This window comes from Schistocerca gregaria, chromosome X (assembly GCF_023897955.1).
Source record: "Schistocerca gregaria isolate iqSchGreg1 chromosome X, iqSchGreg1.2, whole genome shotgun sequence".
NCBI lineage: Eukaryota > Metazoa > Arthropoda > Insecta > Orthoptera > Acrididae > Schistocerca > Schistocerca gregaria.
Window position 1 is genome coordinate 392,159,179 of NC_064931.1, and position 18,008 is coordinate 392,177,186.

Genomic DNA, 18,008 nt, shown 5'->3' on the forward strand with positions numbered 1-18,008 from the left:
GGTTGCACACCACTGTAGATCATCTTTGAAAGTAGTGTCTTCTAGTGATTGGGACGTAGATCATATCAGTCATCTCGCGTTATTTATATTAGATTGCGTAGCCATAAAAAGTGGCAGATTTGGGCAGTTTATAAATAAAATTAGTAAGGAAATTCATTTGTATTTCTTTATGTTCATTGCATATCGACATACAACATTTTTAATAAATAAAGGGGTTTTAATTTTCAATAAATGTATAACCAGAAACAACATTTATAATTTAGTAGTTGCTAGTTCTCTTTATCATTCATATATATTTATGTTGTAATTTATATGTTAAGGGCAAGGAGGAGGAAATATTATCACGGATAAGAGATTCTAAGACCTGCTTCTGGGGGTAGTCAGACTGGGCCAAAACTTTATTTTCGCGTTCAGTATTAACCATTGCGCACATTCATTTTTATATCCGCCTGGAGCAGCATCTTGAAAACCATTCAAATACCTTCAAGAAATACTTCCTAACACTTAAATTTATATTCGATGTTAGCAAATCCCTTTTTTTTATTAATACTTTTCTTGCTATAGTCAGTCTTCATTTTATATTCTCTCTACTTCAGCCATCATCAGTTATTTTGCTGCACCAATAGTGGTTATAGTGACTCATTTCGTAATCAGTTACCCTGAACACTATCTGATTTAACCCACACAATACCAAGGGAGAGGGAAGCGGTACTTTATGCCTACCTTTTCAGAATATTTCAATCTAGTAATGTACATTATATTTCAAACTGTTGAAAAAAATATATTTTTGATTTTTAATGATTTCTTCTACCAGATACCATAATTGTTTTAAATTTTTCAGTAAAACGTAATGGAAAAATTTACGTCATGTCAGTGGATGTGAACTTGCAGAACAGGTGTCAAATTCATATTTTCAGGTTTAGTACCGGTCTTACACATAAATATATCTTTAAAAAGTATGTTGTGCCTAAAAGACAAGGAAAATTAACGACATCCGTGTATCTTTGTGTTGGTCACATATTACGCCCCGTTTTGTAGTACACGTTATGGAAAATCCGTTGGTACTGCTAGGTTTAATTCGAATACGTCCCATTACCTTTCATTTACCTCCATTGAGGGTTACCTTACAATCCCTTTCCAGGGCACTGTCTATTCCACTCAAATGTTCTTTTCTGTCTCTGACAGAATTTTAGTGTCACCGATAAACTTGAAAATGATTATTGCTCCTCCCTAATATTTAATACTGTTTACAAATTTATCCTTGTATGCCTTACTGCTTGTTCGGTGTAGATGTTGAATGACATCGAGTGTAGGCTACCCGAATGTCTCACCAATCTTCAAACTGCACAACGAGAAATCCAGTGGCTGGAGTAGCAGAATGCATGTGCTTTAACAAGATATGTTCTTTGATGTGATGGAGCTGTGAAATACATGTCCAGCTTCATTATTCCTCTGTTCTTTTTACCTGAGGAGTGCAAAATTCATATTTCACTGCATATATGACAAAAATTCAAACTTTCATTTAGGACAACATGGATTCCCAAGGACTCACGTGCTACCAGTTGTGGAGGAACATTTAGGAATGAGCGTATCTCCTATTTCCGAACATTAAATGTTATTTTTGTAACTTCCAGAAGGGCAGAGTACACTGAGGTAATTATTTCTAGACCGAAAGGTAAGCCAGTTCCGTTCGAACCCACTAGCGTGAACAAAGAGGAAAGACGGGTAGAGATGCACTAAAGCGAAATGTCGTTAGAGTGTGTTGTGGGATTGGAGAAGTGTGAGGAAGGAAAACTATTGTATCATTTTCATGACTTTACGCCTCTTATCTTCAAATATCATTTTTAAATAACGAATGGTGGTCAGAGGAAAGTTGCTACCTCACAGTATCTCTGGACAAATAGTTTTCAACTAAGTATAATTTGAGGTGTTTATGTAAAAGTCCGATTTCAGAACCTTCTCTGTCCTGAGGCGCCTGACTCAAATGCGTCAAAATTGTCATTGTCCATTTCAACAGAAGGTGCAGTGCAGAAGATTTCTCCAGTTCTAATTAATTGGACGCCGCTTTGAAGTGCTACAAAAACCCATATTTTTAAATGCTATAAAATAAGCTATTGCGTATAAGAATTACAGTAGGAATAGCATACATGTCGTGAAAAATTCTTTCATCACAGTGGTATCAATTCCTTCATTTCGGGCTATTTCTCCCTCCTCAGAGAGCTTTTCGCACGAAGACATTGTAACATTGTCAGCTGCTTATTCCAACGACTGTCGTCAGAATGGCTCAGTTATCTATCAAGATCTTTAGGGAGACCACCTTTCTTTACGTCTCCGTAGTTGCAGAGTATGCGTCTTCTGTAATATTAGCAGTTACCTCTGGCCTAATTATATGTCGTAGGCTTTTAGCACTTTCTGGCATGTATCACGACACAGTTGTGGGGTGAGATATGTTGGCATTTGCAGTGTCGATTAACGTCTGAACAATATCCGTAAGACCTTCACCTCTTATAGTTCCGTACGACCTTACACATAGCAACGCAATTCTCGACAGTTATGTCCTGAGCGGGTTTAGGAAGTCGTTTCTCGTCCACATAAGACCTTTGTTTGTTAGACACGCATGGATGGCGAGAAATGTACGAAGTGCCACTTGACACTTCGGCATGAGAGTAAATTTCACAGTACAGCGAACAGCAAAGAAAATGAACGCTTTTCCTAACGCCATACGCAATAGACTTCAATAGCGTCCAAATTGTACTTTTAAAATTCGTTCCAGGCTGTATAGTTCTCTACTCACCACTGATTAGTTTTTCTTTTACTTCCCTTTTTCTTGACATGTGCTCCTTCTTCTGCAAACCACGTTTAGTTTCCCGCTCTCATTTTGTGTGGTACGAAAATAATGGAGGAATTCCACCACTCCACCAAACACTGCTCTACTCACCCCTCGTAGCCCGTAGCTTACAACTGCGTCAGTGCTACCAACAGTTCGGAGGTGCAGCACACCAGTGCTTGCGCAAGGCACTGGTGCAGTGACGTCACGGGCTCGCTCAGTGTGGAGCAGTGAGGTCGCGGCCCGTGGCTGCGACTCTACGCGCAGCTCAGCTCAGTCCGTGGCATACGTGTTCTTTCGCAACAGCACTGCTCGGCCCTTGGGTGACGTCAGGGACTCGCTCTGCCCGAGACAGCTGCAGCCCAGTGCGGCCGCAGCTCGTGGGCCGAGCCTCTTCGCACGACTCTCCCGGCGGACCTCGATGCGGCTGCCCCGCCCGAACCGGCAGCGCCAGGCAAGACTCGCACGTCTGCCCTGGCTATGGTCTTGGACGGGCCGCGCTTCGATGCCCACCTCTGCTGCAAAGTGCACAACCAGAGCTCACACTCAGCCGGTTGTCACCGACCGATTAACGTCATACAAGTCAACTAAGAAGTCCCTCCAGCAGTACACGACTTGAATGAGTACTCATATAACAGCCAGTATAGTAGTCAAATGTATCGGAGACAAACGTAAGACACCAAGAAAATTTTTCTTTCTTTATGTTTATTAAATATGTGTTTACCAGAGAGTCAAAAATGGCTCTGAGCACTATGGGACTCAACTGCTGTGGTCATTAGTCCCCTAGAACTTAGAACTACTTACACCTAACTAACCTAAGGACATCACACACATCCATGCCCGAGGCAGGATTCCAACCTGCGACCGTAGCAGTAGCGCGGTTCCGGACTGAGCGCCTTAACCGCGAGACCACCGCGGCCGGCACCAGAGAGTCCACAAGTGTTAAAAAAGTACATGTAATACTTTCTATGATGATAAAGAACACAGATACCTTCACATTTTTTTTCTGCAATCAGCTACGTGATGCCTTCCTGTTTCGTATCATCCTTTGTTCTTCCGCTTTCGCTGTGTAAGTATCTACACTACAGTCCATTAAAATTGCTACACCACGAGGATGGCGTGCTACAGACGCTAAATTTAAGTGACAGGAAGAGCAGGCTGAGATATGGAAATGATTACCTTTTCAGAGCGTTCACGCAAGGTTGCCGCCGGTAGCGACACCTACAACATGCTGACATGAGAAAAGTTTCCAACCGATTTCTCATACAGAAACGGCAGTTGACCGGCGTTGCCTGGTGAAAGGCTGTTGTGATGCCCCGTGTAAGGAGGAAAAATGCGTATCATCACGTTTCCGACTTTGATAAAGGTAGGACTGTAGCTTATTGCGATTGCGGTTTATGGTATCACGACATTGCTGCTCGCATGGGTCGAGATCCAATGACTATTCGCAGAATAAGGAATCGGTGGGTTCAGGAGGGTAATACGGAACGCCGTGCTGGATCACAACGCCCTCGTATCACTAGCAGTCGAGATGAGAGGCATCTTATGCGCTTGGCTGTAACAGAGTGTGCAGTCACGAATCGATCCCTGAGCCAACAGATGGGGACGTTTGCAAGACAACAAAAATCTGCACGAACACTTCGAAGACGTTTGCAGTAGCATGGACCATCAGCTCGGAGACCATGACTGCAGTTACCTTTGACGCTGCATCACAGACAGGAGCGCCTGCGATGGTGTACTCAACGACGAACCTGGGTGCACGAACGGCAAAATATCATTTTTTCGGATGAATCCAGGTTTTGTTTACAGCATCATGATGGTCGCATCTGTGTTTGGCGACATCGCGGTGAACGCACATTCGAAGCGTGTAATCGTCATGGCCATGCTGGCGTATCAACCGGCGTGATAATATGGGGTGCCATTGGTTACACGTCTCGGTGACCTCTTGTTCCCACTTTGAACAGAGGACGTTACATTTCAGATGTGTTACGACCCGTGGCTCTACCCTTCATTCGATCCCTGCAAAACTTTACATTTTAGCTGGATAATGCACGACCGCATGTTGCATGACTGTACGGCCGTTCTGGATACAGAAAATGTCCGACTGCTGCCCTGGCCAGCACATTCTCCTGATCCCTCACCAATTGAAAACTTCTGGTCCATGGTGGCCTAGCAACTCGCTCGTCACAATACGCTTGTCAATAGTCTTCATTAACTGTCGTATCGTGTTGTAGGTGTATGTTCAGCTGTACCTTTACGCTCCATCCAAGTTCTGTTAGACTGAATGCCCAGGTGGTTGTTTTGGGTACTGATTTATCACGATCTATATATCCAAATTGCCTAAAATGTAACCACAGTCAGTTCTAGTATAATATATTTGTCCAATGAAACAGTTTATCATCTGTATTTCGTCTTGGTGCAGCAATTTTAATGGCCAGTAGTGTATCTTGTTATCTCTTAAGAACCATGAGTATATTTAAGTGTATTTAAATTAATAACGTTCAGATGTATTAACTTAACAAACTAAACATCTCTCTTTGTGTTAAGCTATTCGTGAAAGAAATGCAAAACTGCTGACGTGGAGCCCGTCCGTCATTGGTTTGATCCAAATACTAAGTAGCAATTTATCAGATCTTTTATGGTGCCCCAACGAAACTGCAGTATTTCAGAAACGAAGTCCGACACTCAATTAACTATACAGAATAATGCGATTGACCGATCGCATTATGCACTTGCCTTATGGAATTTACATTGGAGACACATCTGTAACTTTGCGTTTCTCTCGAACACCAACCTGGAGTGATAGGAAATCATAACAGGAATCAACAAGCACTGCTCGGTTACTTTCGATTGACAATACTGAGCTGACTACCTGCCGGTAAGTGGTAGATGATCATGATTATTTTCTTTACGTTCTCTATCTTCCATACACTTTCGCAAGAAGGCAAGGTAACAGTTACAGCTCACAATTTCCACTCGCTCATCCACCTATTAGAGAGGTTGTAGCTGTTGCTGGCTGCGGAGCACTTATACTGTGGTCACTCCGTGTGTGGTTGCAGTTTAACATCATACCGGACACAATTCTGTATACAACAACAAAATATACAAGAACCGATACTTCAGTTCGTTGTATCGGCGAATAGTGTGAGCTAAATAGCTTTTCTCATACGGGAATGAGCGGCACCGTTAATTTAGAGTAATATAGAAACGTCTCTTGCCATGTCAACAGCCGAGGGTGCTGAATCACACGAGATCTACCTTACTCATGAGTTCTCCCAGGAAAGAGCTTGCACAATTATGGACCAAAAACCTCCCTTTCCTTTATATCTCCTTCTGGACGAGAAGCCTAACTCTCCCTCCCGCCCCCTTCCACAATGTTGTTGTTGTGGTCTTCAGTCTGAAGATTGGTTTGATGCAGCTGCCCAAGCTAGTCTATTCTGTGCAAGCCTCTTCAGCGCTGCACGGCTAACGCAATGTACATCAGTTTGAACCTGCTAATTGTATTCAGGACTTTGTCTGCCTCTACAATAACACACACACCCCCCTCCTCGACACCCACATATACACACATCTCTCCATTACCAAACTGACATTTCCTTGATTGTGGTATCGATAGCTACGATGCCACGACGTAGGTGCAAATTCTTAAGTTGGCTCTACGACAGACACCGACGACAGAGCCCTCTAGCCGGTGCTGTGGAGTTCTACGAGCTCCGCGACAGATTCTGCCCAGTTTGATCAAGAACAGACGGCCAGGACATTTCGCTCGCTGTTGAGGCTATGTATTATGTGCGACGGGTCTATGGCTTCCCACCTCAGTGCAAAGTTATATATTCAGTTAATATTGTGATATAGTAAAACCATTTCTAAGAGCAGTACCGAGAGATTTCCACCTTTTCCTGCTCCTACTCACTTCCTTCATTCGGCTAACCACTCAGTTTACAGGAGGAGACCCATTCACCGCCTTCCAGGCAGGATATAAAACTTGGCGACGAACTTGGATTAAATTTTTTGTTTGCTCTCCTCTCATTTCGTTTTTCTTTTTTTTTCTGGGTACTGCTTTAGCTATATTGTGATATCCCCGTGTGGCTGAGTAACTGTCTTTAAGTGTTCCCACCATTCGCTATATGACTTTCATTTGTGTAAGCCATGGCTTCGCCACAGGAACAGGCTTCGCTGTCCGATCTTGTACGTTTTCAGGCTCAGCAAATGACGCAGCTGCTTGCTGCCATAAATGGACTGGCCGCACTACAAACTGCAGCTACTTCGGCGCCTCTGACACCACCGCCTGTACCGACGCCGTCGCCGATGGCGCCCCCATTTCGTGCCCTCAGACCTGACGTTGAACGCTGACCAGAATACTTCGCACAGCTCGAGCAACACTTCGCAGCTTCCAACATACCAGGTACAGAGCGGCTTGTTTTTTTCATTGTCAACGCGGGTGTTGTGTTGTACTGTGTGCTCGTGAAATTGTTTCCCACCACCCGCCCAGAAACTAAAACTTACGACGAAGTGATTGATGCTTTGAACTCCCTCTTTCGTGATAGTGTAAATGTGGTAGCTGCACGCTACAAATTCTTTCGCCACCGGCGTGGCTCTACTCACTCGAATAATGCTTGATTAGCGGGCCTTCAGAGACTAACTTCTGATGGTGACTTTAATTGCTCATGTGGACGCTCATATGCGGATGTAATGATTAGAGACGCTATTTCGCAGAATGTGGCGGATCACCTCAGATTTAAAAACCCGTCTTTGCAGGAAGTGGACTTGTTAGAGACACAAGACACATTAGCCATTGCTACTTCCGCATTCGAATTGATCCCGGGTGTGTGTACTGTTAGCGCGGCACAACACGTGCCCTCCTTCCCGCAAGTAAACAAATTTCACACCAGGCACCCACTAAGAAAATGAAATCATGTCCGAACTACTTTCGTGCCCACCCACGGGACAGTTGCCCATCCGGTCAAGCACTGTGTTATTTTTGCAATAAGAAAAGACATGTACAAGCTGTGTGTAGTACGAGAAACTCTAATTCACCGACTGTCCCCCGTTCGCGTGACTCACGTGGGCGTCACTGCAACGGCAACCGCCATGATCATGATTCCCATCAGCCTATGGATGTTAATGCCATTTATTCAAAGCCTTCTGCTTCACATGCTTCGACAGTTCGTCGTGTGGATCAAGTTTTGCCAGACATGGATAGGTTAAAGTTAGATATAGTGGAATTAGTTAAGTTCGGTGGCAGGATGAACAAGCCTTTTGGTCAGGCGAATACAGGGTTATAAATACAAAATCAAATAGGGGTAATGCGGGTGTAGGTTTAATAATGAATAGGAAAATAGGAATGCGGGTAAGCTACTACAAACAGCATAGTGAACGCATCATTGTGGCCAAGATAGATACGAAGCCCACACCTACTACAGTAGTACAAGTTTATATGCCAACTACCTCTGCAGATGGCGAAGAAATTGAAGAAATGTATGATGAAATAAAAGAAATTATTCAGATAGTGAAGGGAGACGAAAATTTAATAGTCATGGGTGACTGGAATTCATCAGTAGGAAAAGGGAGAGAAGGAAACATAGTAGGTGAACATGGATTGGGGCTAAGAAACGAAAGAGGAAACCGCCTGGTAGAGTTTTGCACAGAGCATAACTTAATTATAGCTAACACTTGGTTTAAGAATCATGAAAGAGTGTTGTATACATGGAATAACCCTGGAAATACTAAAAGGTATCAGATAGATTATATAATGGTAAGACAGAGATTTAGGAACCAGGTTTTAAATTGTAAGACATTTCCAGGGGCAGATGTGGACTCTGACCACAATCTATTGGTTATGACCTGTAGATGAAAACTGAAGAAACAGCAAAAAGGTGGAAATTTAAGGACATGGGACCTGGATAAACTGAAAGAACCAGAGGTTGTACAGAGTTTCAAGGAGAGCATAAGGGAAAAATTGACAGGAATGGGGGAAAGAAATACAGTAGAAGAAGAATAGATAGCTTTGAGGGATGAAGTAGTGAAGGCAGCAGAGGATCAAGTAGGTAAAAAGACGAGGGCTAGTAGAAATCCTTGGGTAACAGAAGAAATATTGAATTTGATTGATGAGAGGAGAAAATATAAAAATGCAGTAAATGAAGCAGGCAAAAAGGAATACAAACGTCTCGAAAATGAGATCGACAGGAAATGCAAAATGGCTAAGCAGGGATGGCTAGAGGACAAATGTAAGGATGTAGAGGCTTATCTCACTAGGAGTAAGATAGATACTGCCTACAGCAAAATTAAAGAGACCTTTGGAGAAAAGGGAACCACTTGTATGAACATCAAGAGCTCAGATGGAAACCTAGTTCTAAGCAAAGAAGGGAAAGCAGAATGGTGGAAGGAGTATATAGATGATCTATACAAGGGCGATTTCCTTGAGGACAATATTATAGAAATGGAAGAGGATGTAGATGAAGATGAAATGGGAGATACGATACTGCGTGAAGAATTTGACAGAGCACTGAAAGACCTGAGTCGAAACAAGGCCCCCGGAGTAGACAACATTCCATTATAACTACTGACGGCCTTGGGAGAGCCAGTCCTGACAAAACTCTACTATCTGGTGACCAAGATGTATGAAATAGGTGAAATACCCTCAGACTTCAAGAAGAATATAATAATTCCAATCCCAAAGAAAGCAGGTGTTGACAGATGTAAAAATTACCGAACAATCAGTTTAATAAGCCACAGCTGCAAAATACTAACACGAATTCTTTAAAGACGAATGGAAAAACTAGTAGAAGCCGACCTCGGGGAAGATCAGATTGGACTCCGTAGAAATACTGGAACACGTGACGCAATACTGACCTTACGACTTATCTTAGAAGAAAGATTAAATAAAGGCAAACCTACGTTTCTAGCATTTATAGACTTAGAGAAAGCTTTTGACAATGTTGACTGGAATACTCTCTTTCAAATTCTAAAGGTGGCAGGGGTAAAATACAGGGAGCGAAAGGCTATTTACAATTTGTTCAGAAACCAGATGACAGGTAAAAGAGACGAGGGGCATGAAAGGGAAGCAGTGGTTGGGAAGGGAGTGAACAGGGTTCTAGCCTATCCCCGATGTTATTCAATCTGTATATCGAGCAAGCAGTAAAGGAAACAAAAGAAAAACTTGGGGTAGGAATTAAAATCCATGGAGAAGAAATAAAAGCTTTGAGGTTCGCCGATGACATTGTCATTCTGTCAGAGACAGCAAAGGACTTGGAAGGGCAGTTGAATGGAATGGACGGTGTCTTGAAAGGATGGTGGTGGTGGTTAGTGTATAACGTCCCGTCGACAACGAGGTCATTAGAGACGGAGCGCAAGCTCGGGTTAGGGAAGGATTGGGAAGGAAATCAGCCGTGCCATTTGAATGGAACCATCCCGGCATTTGCCTGAAGCGGTTTAGGGAAATCAAGGAAAACCTAAGTCACGATGGCCGGAGACGGGATTGAACCGTCGTCCTCCCGAATGCGAGTCCAGTGTGCTAACCACTGCGCCACCTCGCTCGGTTATAGAAAGGAGGATATAAGAAGAACATAAACAAAAGCAAAACGAGGATAGTGGAATGTAGACGAAATAAGTCGGGTGATGCTGAGGGAATTAGATTAGGAAATGAGACACTTAAAGTAGTAAAGGAGTTTTGCTATTTGGGGAGCAAAATAACTGATGATGGTCGAAGTAGAGAGAATATAAAATGTAGACTGGCAATGGCAAGAAAAGTGTTTCTGAAGAAGAGAAATTTGTTAACATCGAGTATTGATTTAAGAGTCAGGAAGTCGTTTCTGAAAGTATTTGTATGGAGTGTAGACATGTATGGAAGTGAAACATGGACAATAAATAGTTTGGACAAGAAGAGAATAGAAGATTTCGAAATGTGGTGCTACAGAAGAATGCTGAAGATCAGATGGGTAAATCACATAACTAATGAGGAAGTATTGAATGGGATTGGGAGAAGAGAAGTTTGTGGCACAACTTGACCAGAAGAAGGGATCGGTTGGTAGGACATGTTCTGAGGCATCAAGGGATCACCAATTTAGTATTGGAGGGCAGCGTGGAGGGTAAAAATCGTAGAGGGAGACCAAGAGATGAATACACTAAGCAGGTTCAGAAGGATGTAGGTTGCAGTAGGTACTGGGAGATGAAGAAGCTTGCACAGGATAGAGTAGCATGGAGAGCTGCATCAAACCAGTCTCAGTACTGAAGACCACAACAACAACTATTTCTTTGAATTTAAGCCACATCTGCCCTACAATTATATTATTAATTTGGAATGAGTGGAGATTGTCTCTCAGGAAGGCGTCAAGTGAATTTTTATCTGCTTTTTGGAATAGGTACATTTTTCGCTCAATCTTCGAGGATTTGTAGATTACAATATTCAATCCCGCTACGACAACCCTGTGTTCACTAATCCCTATATCGGTTTTGATGGTCGTTTGTAACTCAGGATTATTTGTTGCTAAGAGGTCAAGTGTGTTTTCACAACCGTTTACTATTCGCGTGTGCTCATGAACTAACGGCTCGAAATAATTTTCAGACAAAGCGTTTAGCAATCTTGCGGATGATATTTTATGCATACTTCCGGAATTAAACATGTATTTTCGCCAACATATCGAAGGTAAATTAAAGTCACCATCAACTCTTATCGTATGAGTCGGGTACGTGTTTGAAATCAAACTCAGGATTTTATTCCGGTTGCCAACAATGACCTCTGCCCATACTAACTCACAGGAAGTATCTACTTCAATTTCGCGACCAGTTAAACTACTTCTGGCAGCAACAAACACGCCAGCGCCAACTGTGTTTAGCCTATCTTTTCGGAACACCGTGAGGTTCAAAAATGGCTCTGAGCACTACGGGACTTAACTTCTGAGGTCCTCAGTCCCCTAGAACTTAGAACTACTTAAACCTAACTAACCTAAGGACATCACACACATCCATGCAAGAGGCACTACGGTCGCAGGTTCGAATCCTGCCTCGGGCATGGATGTGTGTGATGTCCTTAGGTTAGTTAGGTTTAAGTAGTTCTAAGTTCTAGGGGACTAATGACCACAGCAGTTGAGTCCCATAGTGCTCAGAGCCATTTGAACCATTTTTGCAAGAGGCAGTATTCGAACCTGCGACCGTAGCAGTCTCGCAGTTCCAGACTGAAATGCCTAGAACCATTCGGCCATCACGGCCCGCACACCGTTAGATTCTTCGCAAAAATTTCGGCTGAGCTTATATCCTACTTCAGCCAGCTTTCAGTGCCTATAACGATTTGTTCACCTTGCACCATTTGTGACTGAGAAGCCCTTGTTGTGTTTTCCCCAGACACCATAACCTAAAAAACCGCCCAATCCACGCCACACAGCCCCTGCTACCCCTGTAGCCGTCTCCTCCATATAGTGGACACCTGACCTATTCAGCGGAACTCGAAACCCAACCACCCGTTGGCGCAAGTCGAAGAATCTGCAGCCTACACGCTCACAGAACGGTCTGAGCCTCTGATTCAGATCCACCACTCGGCTCTGTACCAGAGGTCTGCAATCGGTCCTGTCGACTATGCTGCAAATGGTCAGCTCTGCTTTCATCTTGGAAGCAAAACTGGCAGCCTTAAGACTTCTGTTAGCCGCTAGAAACCTGAGAGAATCTCTACTGATTGAAAGTGACACACATCATTGGTACCGACGTGAGCAACCACCTGCAGTTGGCTGCACACTGTAATCTTCGTGGCATCCGGGAGGACCCTTTCCTCGTCTGGAATGACTCCACCCAGTATGCACACGGAATGCACATTGGATTTCTTACCCTTCTTGTCAGCTAAGTCCCTAAGGGGCCCCATAACGCACCTAACGTTGGAGTTCCCAACTACCAATAATCTCACCCACTGCGATTGCCCGGATCTTGCAGGCTGAGTGGTTTCCTCTGAAACAGGACAGGCGACAGCATCCGGCTCAGCGACAGTGTCGGCCATAGATAGCAACTGGAACCTGTTTGTGAGACAAACCGGGGGGCCTTACGTGCGGCCGCTTGGGAAGTCTTTTGCTGCCTGCTTCGCCCTGGAGCGACCTCTACATTTTGACGTCAGAAGCGTGTGTCACCAGTAAATTTCAGTGACAGAGGAACCTTACCAGCCACCCTCCCTGGAGACGATGACTCTCGACTACATCAGGGTTGCAGTTTCGTCTACAGACAGCATCAGTATGCAGTGGGTGATTGCACTAACTGTTCTGTTTCCCCTGCGAGTATCACGTAGAGTCAGTCCATCTTTTCCCAGCTTTTCAGATCTGTGATCATGTGTGACATGTGGCAAGTAAACTCAGACAGTCTTCTGAGGATGTTTAAATATGAACGTTATTTTTCCCTATCATCAGTGGGTGTGGCTCATTGTCTGGAAGGATATAAGATGTTAACCATGCGTAGCCTCTTAGGAGGGGAAGATGAGTTTTGTTTTGAAGTCGGAGTTTTGTGGTAGACTACGCCGTTTTGAATGGGGAATGTATTTCATTTCAAGTAATTTATGTGGCTCACTACGTTTAAGCACGTAAAGTAGTAGTCATAAGTAGATGCTCAAGCGGAGAAGTTACAATAAGTGTTAGAATGGAATTAGATGAAGTGTCCTTGTCGTCGTACTGTTTTGTTCACCTCTTCCCGTGCGTCGGATTGACGGTTCTTAAAACGTCTGCGACGATGGAAGAACTCAGCCACAAAACAAAAAACTGATTCAAACACTAGGACGGCCGAAGTCGGTCCTGTGACTAGTATAATCTAATACTATCTTCTCCTCTCTGTATTCTACAGACAAGAAACGCGAACTCCCAGTCACAAAGACGGAATTCAGATAACGTCTCAACGTGAGTACAGACAGAAGTGCTCTCACTCACTGAATGCTGCGTACTCAACGATGATTCCCTACCCTGAGGCGAAGTCCAGAATCGAATAAGTTAGCAACACCTTCGGTCACCTAAAGCAACTTCCCAGTGCCTTGTGCCCCTATATCATGCAGATTAAGCCTCAGTGATTTTGCCCGCATTTGTCCTATCATGATAAACGAACCTTGCGACAGCATTTCACTGGTGACAGCTCCCCCAGCTTGAACATTATCCCCCTAAGTTCCACCGCACGTCATCGAAAGTCAGTTTTGGCATGATGCAATCAGCTTTATTGATAGCTTTCTGTGCAACCTCCTAAGCATCTACAGCATAATTACTGTCGGCAGGTGCACTCCGCAAGACACAAAAACCATCGGCACGTGCACTTCTCTCCACATCTGGTCCATCCTGCATAAATTCGCAACCTTTCCAAGGTATTCCGCACTAATTATGCAAACAACAAACGAGGAGAACAAAACAGTACGACGACAAGGACACATAATCTAATTCTATCCTAACTCTTACTGTTACTTAATTTCTCCACTTGAGCGGCTACTCATGACTACTACTTTACGTGCTTAAACGTAGTGAGCCACATTTATTGCTCAAAATGAAACACTGTCCATTAAAAACTGCGAAAACTACAACAAAACTCCGACATCTCGACAAAACTCATCTTCCCCTCCTAAGAAGCTACACTTGGTTAACACTTCATACACTTCCAGACAATGAGCCACACCCATTGGTGATAGGCAAAATAACGTTCATATTTACACATCCTCAGATCACAGTCTCACATGAAAACATAACTGAAAAGCTGCTATAACGTGCACTGACTGGAACTGACACTTACTGGGGAAAAAGAATAGTCTGTGCACTCACCCCCTGCATACTGATGCTGTGTGTCTACGAAACAGCAACCCTGAGGTAGTCCAGAGTCATCGTCTCCAGGAGTGTGGCTAGTAAGGTTCCCTTGTCACAGAAATTTATAGGTGGCACACACTTCTGACATCAAAATGTAGACGTCCAAGATGGATGACCTCTACACGTGGAGGTAAGTTGAGGTGGTGGATTGTGCTAGACGCTACAATATGGAACCTCGCGACCGCGAAGATCGCAGGTTCGAATCCTGCCTCGGGCATCGATGTATGTGATGTCCTTAGGTTAGATAGGGTTAAGTAGTTCTATGTTCTAGGGGACTGATGACCTCAGATGTTAAGTCCCATAGTGCTCAGAGCCATTTTTGAACCTGGTATTTGGCCCACAGGCAGGAAGATGCTAAGTCCTCAGCACTGATAATAAAACCAGCAGCAGGATCCCACAGTTAGCGGAGGCCAAATCCCATGGTGGCTGCTTGTAGTCTCATGTCGCCTCTTGGAGCGGCCTACACCTCTGCTCTTAAATAGTATCTACAAGACTGAGACACTTTTGACTGATAATAATGGTAATTTATATTGGGACAGAGAGCTCTTGCTTTGCGAATCACAGCTTGTAACCATGTAGACCATAAGAAGTCTGTTGATTGGCTGTGTAGTTACTGGCCTACCAACGCCTTTCTGCTGCGTCGTCGTTATGGCGGTGCCAGCAACTTTCCTGGAGCAAAATATAGGAATCCGCCAGTGGCATGGCAGCTCTGAGCTGGCCCTCTCCCAAGATCCTTTGTGAACAGGCATGGCAACATCGCCGAAAAAAAGTGGTGACGCTGCAGATCGAATAACTGATAAGAAGATACTGAGTCGAAATAGGGAGAACAAGAAATTCATGGCACAACTTCGTTTCATAGGTCATATCCTGATGCATCAAAGACTTGACAGTTTGGTAATGAAGAGAAGTGTGTATATGTGGTCAGGAGTGGGGGGGGGGGGGGGGGGGGGGTGGCTATTACAATTGTAGAGGGAGACGAATCTTGAATACAGATAGCAGGTTCAAATTGTTTAACATTGCATTAGCTGTGCAGTGCTGAAGAGGCTTGCACAGAATAGACTAGCTTGGGCAGCTGCATCAAACCAGTCTTCAGACTGAAGACCACAACAACAACATTGTGGAAGGGGGCGGGAGGGAGAGGTAGGCTTCTGATCCACAATTTTGCAAGTTCTTTACTGGGAGAACTCCTGAGTAAGGTAGATCTCGTGTGATTAAGCATCCTCGGCTGTTGACATGGCAAAAGACGTTTCTATATTGCTCTGAATTAACGACGCTGTCCATTTTCGTATGAGAATAAGCTATTTGTCTCACAGTTTTGGCCGATGCAACGAACTGAAGTAGCGGTTCTTGTATTATTTTGCTGACCTTGTTTGAGTTTGAAACTACTATCTGAGTCTTTACAACATCTGATGTCTCCAACATTAGGAGACAAAATATCCATCACAGAAACATGGTTTGAACCATGGCCCAATACCAAGATAATGAGAATCCCCAAGGATTTTTCCTATAGTCATTTCCCTCACCAACTTTATTTTCAGAAAGAGAGATTGGATTCTGATGCTTAGGATTCAACATTTACAAGTTTGCTCACTTAAAGCTTCCAAAAATACTTTTTATCTTTGGTCTAACATTTGATAAGAAGCTAATATATGAAGCTGTGCAAGCCTCTTCAGCACTGCACAGCTAATGCAATGTTAAACAATTTGAACCTGCTAACTGTATTCAAGATTCGTCTTCCTCTACAATTGTAATAGCCACCCCCATTCCTGACCACATATACAGACTTCTCTCCATTACCAAACTGTCAAGTCTTTGATGCATCAGGATATGACCTATGAAACTAAGTTGTGCCATGAATTTCTTGTCTTCCCTATTTTGACTCAGTATCTTCTTGTCAGTTATTCGATCTGCAGTGTCACCACTTTTTTTCGGTGATGTTGCCATGCCTGGTATGAAGTTAAACTGAAACCACAGATGGAGTGACCTATGTATTAGGAACAATAACAGCAACCTCCCTGGAGATGGATGAGCGAGGGGAAATCGTGAGCAGTAACTGTTACCTTGCCTGCTTACGAAGGAGGGAGGAAAATAGAAAATGTAAATAAAATAGTCGTGATCACCTACTACTTACCAGCAGGTATTCAGTTCAGTAATGCCGATTGAAATTAACCGAGCAGTGCTTGTCCGATTCCTGTTGCGATTTCCTATTCCTCCAGGTTGGTGTTCGAGAGAAACGCAAAGTTAAAGATCTGGCTCCAATGTAATTTTCATAAGGCAAGTGCGTAACTTGATCGGTTCAAATGACTCTGAGCACTGTGGGACATAACGTCTGAGGTTATCAGTCCCCTAGAACTTAGAACTGCATAAATCTCACTAACCTAAGGACATCACACACATCCATGCCCGAAGCAGGATTCGAACCTGCGACCGTAGCCATGGCACAGTTCCAGACTGTAGCGTCTAGAACCGCTTGGCCACCCCGGCCGGCAACGTGATCAGTCCATCGCAATATGCTTTATAGTTAATTGAGTATTGTACTTCGTTTCTGAAAGACTGCAGGTTAGTTGGTGCACCATAAAAGATCTGATAAATTGCTAATCAGTACTTGGATCACACCAATGGCGGACGGGTACCATGTCAACAGTTTTGCATTTCTTTCACAAGTAGCTGAACACAAAACTGAAAGGTATTAATTTAAATATACTTAAATATATTCATGGTTCTTAAGAGCTAACATGATAGATGCTTACATATCAAAAGCTGAAGAACAAAGGACGATACGAAATAGGAAAGCATCTCCTAGCTGATAGCATAAAAAATGTGAAGGCTTCTCTGTTCTTTATTATAGAAAATATTACATGTACTTATTAACATTTGTGGACTCTCTGGTACCCACATATTTCATAAACATAAAGAATGAAAAATTTTCTTGGTGTCTTACGGTATCCTAAGATACATTTGACTACGATACTAGCTGTTGCACGAGTAGTCATTCAAGTCGTCAGTACAACCAAATTACAAGGTTGGTGTATACAAGAAAAAACAATGCACAGTTTGACATATTTCAAAAATAAACAGTTTGACAAATCATTTACATTGGCGTGGGAGATATTTATAGGAGATACACTAACTAAAAGTTTGAGAGTTATCAATGTTCTGAGGATAAGAGGTTAATTCAGTTCAGTGACGTGTGTGCCCATGAGAATTGATGCAGCTACTGCTGGAATGACATGGCAGTTGGCTTGTATGATGTCAATCGGTCGCCGGCCGCGGGGGTCTCGCGGTTCTAGGCGCCCAGTCCCGAACCGTGCGACTGCTACGGTCGCAGGTTCGAATCCTGCCTCGGGCATGGATGTGTGTGATGTCCTTAGGTTAGT